General features: G+C 36.8%; 1 long non-coding RNA gene across 1 annotated transcript; it reads right to left on the bottom strand.

Moving 5' to 3' along the window:
• Positions 1 to 727: 727 nt before the first annotated feature.
• Positions 728 to 4,127, bottom strand: LOC140951937 (uncharacterized). The gene is made up of 2 exons (XR_012167323.1): positions 3,933 to 4,127; positions 728 to 1,611 (listed from the first exon to the last, which is right to left on the bottom strand). It is a non-coding gene; the product is annotated as an uncharacterized lncRNA (long non-coding RNA).
• Between the last annotated feature and the right edge of the window lie 4,562 nt (positions 4,128 to 8,689).

The following is an 8,689-nucleotide window of genomic DNA, read 5'->3' on the forward strand; positions in this document are numbered from 1 at the left end:
GTTGTTAAAAAAGTAGAAATGAACACCCTATAATCAGGTCAACCTCTTTTCTTTTGGAGAGCAGAGAAAAGGAATTCAAGTAACTAAACGCTTTTCCCCTCTGTCTAGTTCTTATCCAGTACTCAATGCTATAGCTTATTTAGAAATACTTTTTCTATTGCGGTTATAAGCCACCCTGGATATAAGCCGCTCCGTTTATAAGCCCTCCTCCTAAGACCCCTTACGAAGGTGTATTTACACATAGCCCAAGGCGTACAAGTATAAGCAGCAGTTTACGGTATTCAAAATAAAGGAAAGGGAAAAATTCTGACAAAAAAAAAGAAGATTGAACCTTAAAATCCCAACTTTGGTATACCATGGACATTTAGGCAGGGCCGCTGTTGTTGATGGCTAGGCTTTGAGGGAAAAGAAAGAAAAGTTGTAGAACTTCTTAGCTCTTTAATTCCCTGCCTATTATTTGCATATACAAGGCAACTTGAAATATCAGCGACAGCTCACTGTGGGTCCATTAATTTTAAAAAAGATTAAATTAGACTGTGGTTAAAGACAATCACTTAACCTCCACTTGTAACATACATGTAATAGCAGGGGTAGCCAATCTTATAACTAACCTAAAGCTGTATTGAGGTGGTGAGATGATGCATGGGGTGGCGGTGGGGGAGGGGGTGAGGCATACAATAGTATACAATGATTAACAATGCAGCAAGCACTACTTCAGCAAAAAAACTTACTAAAACTGATATGAGTTTATTAATTTTCACAAAAAAAGAAAATTTAAGGCATTTTTCTTACAGGTCTTCCAAACATTACATGATAAATGTTGTAGATAAAATCCCTTCTCAGCTTAAATCAGAATTTCCTTTGTCTCCTGTCAATAAAATCCAACTAGTGGTCTATTATCAATGCTGCATTCTGATTGGTTGAGCTACTACTGGGCTATATGTTATAGCCTGCTAGTAGTGAAAAGCGCTGGCTTTTTGGCAGTAAAAAAGGATTAAAGTCTAGCTTCAACTAGCTAAAGTTGTTTTGTCTCGATATTTTTGACAAACTAGTTGGATTTTACTAAAACAATTTTTCCTCGAGCCCTCATGGCCTCTGAGTTAATAGCCCATTCCGCCTTCGGCCTCATGGGCTATTGACTCAGAGCCCATTCAGGCTCGAGGAATAATTGTTAATTATTTTTCATTGTTTCATAGCCGTAACTATTAGAGATAGGACAAGAAGGAAAATTGTGAATCACACTATTTTGAACAATGGATTTAGACAAGAGAATGGATTTTACCTAGAACATCAACCTTTGGCAATGCTCCTGGATAAAGCTTACATTGTGCAAGGAGAAGAACAAGAACTGTAATTAACGAATTTATCAAGCCTCTAACACCATCATATTCAATACTTTTACATATACAAACATTTAACTTGCTCTTGAAGTATTTATTGAACAGAAACTGTGTAAGTCAGGTCAAATCATCCTCAATATCTTCTTCTTTAAAAGCAGCAGTTTCCCCAATTAAGTTCAGTTTATTTCTTGCCATCAATGCTTTCTTGTAATGCTTTCACTCTGGCCTGTTTGTCTTTTATCAATTTCTCAAGTTCAACAACACGGGCTTCCTAAAATTTTAAAATAAATCATAATGGTTACATTAAGAAATAAGAATTTTTCATTGTGACAAGCAAGTGGGACAAAATTCTACAAACATTTATTGTTAGGCTCAGTGTATAATTGAATTTCCCATTTTATCATTGTATATTGTATGCTGGCATGTGGCATTTTGCTGTCAGTGAAACACTTAATACACACTGTATCAGTCTCCAGCCCTTAATTAAAAAACACTTTTACCTCAAACTGCTTTGCATGATTGTGTTTACATGCAGGTTTTGCAGTATCACTAATTTATTTTGCTTGATGTCTGCTATAGACGAACAAGAAGAAGAAAATAGCAAAAAATGTGAAATGAGACAGAACTCTGATTCCCACAGGCAATTAAATTTCCAAAAAATTAACTTGGCATGCAGGGCAGTCTTTCTGTTATTAGATAGCAACACATGACAAACAGATTACCCAGATACCTGACAGTTGTAAAAATGTATATAGATTATACACAAGACTAATTTACCAATCTGAACACAATAATTTTGCCAGAAAGAAATGCACCTGGGATGCTTTTGTTGGCCATTCACTGGCAATTTTCCTTAGATTTAATACAAAAAATTTTCTGTGTTTGCGTAGCCTGACATAAACATGAGAAGGTGTCATCATGGGCAAATTATTATCTTTGTTTTATCTACATGTAACATGATGGTGCTTGGATTCGTTCTTTGAGGGCGAAGCTTTAATTTTTATGAAATTCCTCAGGGGTAGACCTATATTCTTCAGAGGTAGACCCATATTCTTTAGGGGGTAAACCCATAATATTATTCTTCAGGGGTTAGGACCCATACTTTTCAGAGGTAGACCCATATTCTCTTAAGGGGGTAGACACATATTTTTCAGGGGGTGGAGACATATTCTTCAGGGGATAGACTAATACTTTTTGAAAGTGTTCAGGGTTAAATGCAATTCTATTTAATCTTAAGTCCTTAACCAGGGGGTACAGATATAAAATGACGTAGCCCATTCAATGTGGTAAGAACATCCTGCCTGCCACTCATGCACCACTTTTTTCTACCCACATTGAACAGCAGCAAGGCAAAAAGGAAACTATTTATATAAGTCCTATTAAGCCGCTATGAACAAAACCTTTATTTACGCACGCCCGTGTGTTAATAAGAATTTCTTTCCTGATGACATGTTCAGCTGTGTTTGGCACAGCTGACTGACATTCAGCTGGAAAAAAGACCGCAAATTGGTCTGTGTCAGGAAATATCCAATTTGTATAAAGTGTCCTCCATTTTTAACGTTTCTTTATCCTTTACAAAACTTGTAAGTTAATTATAAATTAAGCTTAATAGTGAAAAATTAAGCACTGTTGTTATCGCTGAACAATCCGACTGATGCAGGAAAATTTCTCTTGCAATAGCAAGACAAATTACACAAGAAGACATGAATTTACATTTGTATAACTCACAAAAACAATCTGCTGCCAGGTATTTTCAAGAAGCCGTAATGACCAGCCATTGTTTGTAAAAGAATAAAAAGTAGGATGAGAGTCGTCTTTGCTAAAAAACAAGTTTTCTGGATTTCGCCGAACAAAACAAACATCTTTTCAACGAATTCAAACCATATTCCATGTCTTCTAACGAACATGTGAGTATTTTAACTTTAGGTGGACTTTAAGACTCTTTTACCTTTGTTTCTGCTTAGTTTCCATTGACCGTTAATGAATATATAAGCAAATTTTCTTTCAAACTAGATGACTGCGGAGTGTTTGTAACCAGCTAATAGAAGCATTTGTTTTCCTGTGTCGTGCCTTACGAGAATTTTGCAGTTAATCGAGAAGCAAGCATTTTTGTCAGCTACATTATAAAAGAATTTGCTTATGCTTTTAGCTGTGTGTATATCGAGTTATGGATGCACTTGGGAAGTTTGGAGAGCACGCAAGAAGCTAGAGTTGTTCTCGGCTGCTCCTCGAGCAACTCTTACGCATCTTTCGTGCTCTCCAACCAAACTTCCTGGGCGGGCATCCATAACTCGATATACACAGGCTAAGCATGAACAACTTTGTAAGTAAAACATTTCTTTTAGAATTAGTTAAAAGTTGCACTGTATGTAGTATTACACACATCAATATGAGTATTATTGAACCTGACATTATTGTCATCCGTTAAGTCATGAAACTACAAATTTACAATGGCTGAATGTTATGCTAAGTCATAGATTATCAACTTTTGTGGCAAAATATCACTTGCGATGGCAAGAATTGTCGTGGTACAAGATAAACTGGTACATGTACATTCACAATGTATGCTGAAAATATTAAACGCGATTTTACCTTGGCTTCGATATTCCAGTAGTCACGTACGTAATAATACACACTTCCACTGACAATCGCTCCCAGAATGATAACACTAAATAGCAAACCTCGTCTTCTTTCAAGCTGTACCATGATGTGGTTTAAATATTTGAGAAGATGTTCAGAAACAGCAGAAATTTTCACTTCGAACTTCTAAACGAGGGATGATCAATTCTTTTTACTTCATGTAAAGGATGTTGTAAATTCCCTTAAAGAAGCAGCCGCTGACCACGTTAACCTTGCGGAGGGTGACAATTTTCCACGGGCGAAGAGGGAGGTAGGCTTTTGTACATTATGCTAGCATTTTTTCGAGCATTTTAGTGGCATTTTCCCCGGAAGATTAAATTTTCCGAGAAAATAAAATAGAAATTAACTTTTTTCAGGAGCCCATGCCCCATGAGCTCTTGCTTTTTTAAACAAAATGAAGACTAAAATTCAAAATTCACAAAAAACCTAATACAGCTGGTTTTTTTGGCTGTATTTATGAACTTGTACACGTTGTCGTTATTACTTGCAACACTTGCACGTTTTTGTAAGTGTAGACTTTGAAATTAATTTAAAAAACCGTTTGTATAATAAGCATTATCCGAGCATTTTAGTGACTTTTTTGGGGAGACCGGACATTTTAGTGGGAAAAATGGAGCATTAAGGTGGAGCATTTTAGTAGGGAAGCAAAAGCATAATGTACAAAAGCCTAGAGGGAGGGTGAGTTTTCGTTACTCAATTAACTAGTCAGCGGTGTCCTTTAACGCTGTGGTAGGTACTTGATGTATGGGAATATATATTGTATTGATTCCAAGTGACGGGGATGATTGAATGGGGCCGGAATTCAAAACCAAAAAAAAAAAAAAATTCTTCGATTATGGGGAATGTTTTGCCTCCCAATAACAGTGTTGTCCACAAGTCACAAGTACAGTAGTTGGATGTAACTAATTTTATTCACGATCCACTCAGTTTCACCGCAATCACGATGTCTCTAAAAACTAAAAAGCATTTTTCTTTTGTTCTATTTTAACGCTATCGCGAATTCCGAATCGCGAATCTATGCTATAACCCGGTATTTGCCGAAAAGAAATAACATTAATAACAGTGGTTTGTAGATTCTATTTCGATATTGAAGTTATTAGGATCATTGTATTTGGCACGCATTCTCTTGTAATCAAAAATATCCGATACGACAGAGCACCCACCCCTCGAGTCCTGCAATTGAAACATAGTACAAACCATGTCAACCAATCGGCGCTTTAGTTTCGACATTGCCGAATCAGGGGGAAGGGAGGCGGGGCTAATTCGAAATTAGGAGCACTTTTTAAATGTTTTAGTTCTTGGAAGGGCTTGCTTCTGCTAGAGAGTGCTTGTAATAAGAAATCATATCAAAGAATATCAAAGACGAAATCCTATCAGTGTTTTAGTCTTGGCTGATGTCGAAGTGTTGTTAGTTTTGTTGTTGTGCTTTGATGAGACTGGGAAATAAGGCAAATTTTGGAGCACCACATATTGGTTGGTGTTATGTCTTAGCGATTGTTACGGACTTAATATAGGTAGAAGTAGATGTAGATGATGTAGATAATAATTTGAATCGATGGAAAATCATGTCTGTTTTACCTTAGGTTTCTACTTTAAAATCAGTAACAATCAATTCAACAAATTGCTAAACAAAACACCACAAACTTTGTTTTTCCAACACACCCGGCCACTCTAAAGATCTGGAGACTTTCATGTTTAACTGTCAATCATGAACAATACGAGCGAACTTAACTTTCTGTGCGATTTTACGCTCTTCACTTAGGGGCCGACCATTTAACTCTTGAGGGGGAGGAGGGGGGGTGATTTCTGGTCATCAAGAATATTTTTTTCTAGCAATCTGGTGGGCAGGATATTTTTTCCCCTTTTTTTCCCATAAGCTTTCTAATACATTTGTGCTGCATGCCGTTTTTTTCTTCTAACAAGCGCTTGCAGGAATTTTTTTTTTCAAAATCATCCCCCCCTCTTCAAGAGTTAAATGGTCGACCCCTTACATAAAAATGAGAAAAAATAAATAATCCTGACCAACTTCCAAAAATGCTGATAAACAAAATATAATAGAAACTGACAGGTTTAATTTACTATTACCTTCAACGATCCAATGAACGCAATGTCTGGATTCAGAGCTTTCTACTGTAAAGGGGACTCCAAAGAAAGTAATGGGGATATTTCCTCTGTTGTGTTAAAAAATGGGCTGAGCTGTATGTGCAAATTAAGAGAATCAAGGAGCCACTTCAAGCAAATAACCACAATAATTTGGTATGGAGACAGTTTACGAAGGATATGAAAACATGAAGATAATTATCTTTACGTCGAATTCAAAGAAAGATATCTGTCGATCAAATCAGTTAGACTTTCTGCGTCTCCTTTATGGACTGCAAAACAGTAATTCTCCGAAAAGCGAATATTGTCAAAATTTCCTTGAAGAAATGCAATCCCTTTTTCCCTTACTTCGTCCACGGAAGACTTCATAATTGTCGCTTGAAAACCTTGATCTCGCCCGTCTGGTTTTCAGCCAGAATGCGAAAAAGCGCCGTAAATAAGGTCAAAAAGTCGACCGGAAGCGTCCCTAGAGGAAGCTCGATCATTTAACCGGAACACCTGAACCGGAAGTCCCTCTTCATTTTGCCAAACTACCGCTGACTAATTAATTGAGTAACGAAAACTCATCCTCCCTCTACGCCCGTGGAAAATTGTCACCCCCTTGCGGACACCAACGTTGCAGGAATCACTATTCGATCCGAAACTTTTTTCCTTTATTTGCCGGAAATGTGAGCAAAAGGTTCCGAAATTAAACGTTTTGATCATGAATCGTTACGTCCGAATCTTTTTTGCAAGTAATGTGCTCCTGTTCGAAATATTGGAATTTTCTGGTTTATGTTTCTTTTTTTCGTGTGTTCTTCACAGTGATCTGTGAAAATAAAAGTGCCTGGCACACAAAAACAGCTTTCAGGCTTTATCCTCTTATTACCAGTCGAGGATTCAAGATATATAGTCTCTCTCGCTCTCTCCTTTCTCTGCATGCAGCCAAAATTCAGTTTCTGTTTTAACGGCTCGCTTTAGGGTGGGGCTGGTGGGAGGGGGCATTACTTTTTCCTCTTTCTTCAGTCAAATCAGTCAAATGACTGCAGCTTTTGTTAGGTTTGTCTTAAAAAATCCAGCTAGTTATAGCTTTAAAAAAAATGTAATATTAAACCCAAACCAAGAAATCGGCTCCTGATCAAACAGAAAAATCCCAACTGGCAGGAAGCGAACTAAGTAAGCTATTTATATGCGAGAAACAATATCCAGCTATATGGTGTCTATGATTGAATATCGGGAAGAGCGAACTCAGATACACGGATACGCCAATGACTAGGGATATTAGCGCCAAATTTGCACGACTGTAGTCAGGGCTGCTATAGGAACGCCCATTGTTACCTGAAATAACCTCCAAACTAAAGCAACGTCTGTTATCCTCTGTTTATGACCACAGAATTATTGAGCTTTTGGATGGTGCTGGCTTGTAAGAAAGGGACCTGAACATTTGCTGAGAAAGGGTATTTTCAGTCTTTAAACATTTGTTTGCCTTAGGCTCACTTAGAAATGGCTTGGGAGCGAATTACTTTATCAGCTTGAGAGTAAATAAGTCTATAAGTAAGACAAAATTTGCGGCTAAAAGACAGAGAGAGGAGGGGGCGGGGAGAAAGAACATAAGTCAACGTACGTCCAAAAAAATAATTTAAAAAATATACCAGAAAAATAAAAGGAGACTGTTGCCTTTCGATACAACACATTAACCAGCAGTACAAAATTAGTGATGGAAAACTAGAGTGTAAATAGAAAACCGGCCTCTGCTGAAATCAATTTATAATTAGTCTTCCATCATATCTAACAAAATAGGAAAATCTCTGAGAGATTAGCTCGCAAGAGCAAATAAATGACTCGAAGGCCTTGATAATGCGACGCAACCAATGATGCAACGGCACCAAGAGAACTGAAATTAAAAAAGCAATTGCCAAAAATAGTTGTAATTAACATAAAAATAATTCTTAGGATTCGTTTGGAAAGCTGTTACAACTCCCTTTTCAGACAAAGTATCGTGTAACGTCTAGCAGTAACATCAAATATTTAATTTACTTCATAGACCAGTAACTGAGCTTAGTGGAGATCAGTTAAATGTAACCAAAATCAGATTTCGGGTAAGTAAACATAAATCATTATGGTCAGTGACTGGCAATGCGAGAAGCCAAGTTTAATGAAAAGTTTTTTATTTATCAATATTTACACTCTTTCTTATGTACAACTTTTGTTGTTTTCAGTGTGGTGTGCATCCCTATAAAAAAGCTGTTAATCACTAAACTACCTATTCTTTCATAATAAGTTTTATTTTTCTTTAGTCTAAGAAGGATCTCATTCTATATGTATCACCATTTCATTCATGTTGCATAAATCATTAGAGGTTTTGTCCCATGGAAATCAATTAGTCCTTCCGGAAACACTTAAAGATTATAATTTAATCCTTTCAGAGAAAGGGTACCGCAAATTAGTTCTAACAGTAAACTACGCTCTGTACAAAGAACAATCATTGGATTTTAATCATTTCTGCGCGCACCTTACTCTAATTTAAGAAACTAAATATTGCCTAATAAAAAAAGGTAGCGGTGCTTAAGACATGAAATATCTTCCCTCTTCGTTTTGTCATAGTGTAGTTCTTTTAACATCGCAAGTAA

This window comes from Porites lutea, chromosome 11 (assembly GCF_958299795.1).
Source record: "Porites lutea chromosome 11, jaPorLute2.1, whole genome shotgun sequence".
NCBI lineage: Eukaryota > Metazoa > Cnidaria > Anthozoa > Scleractinia > Poritidae > Porites > Porites lutea.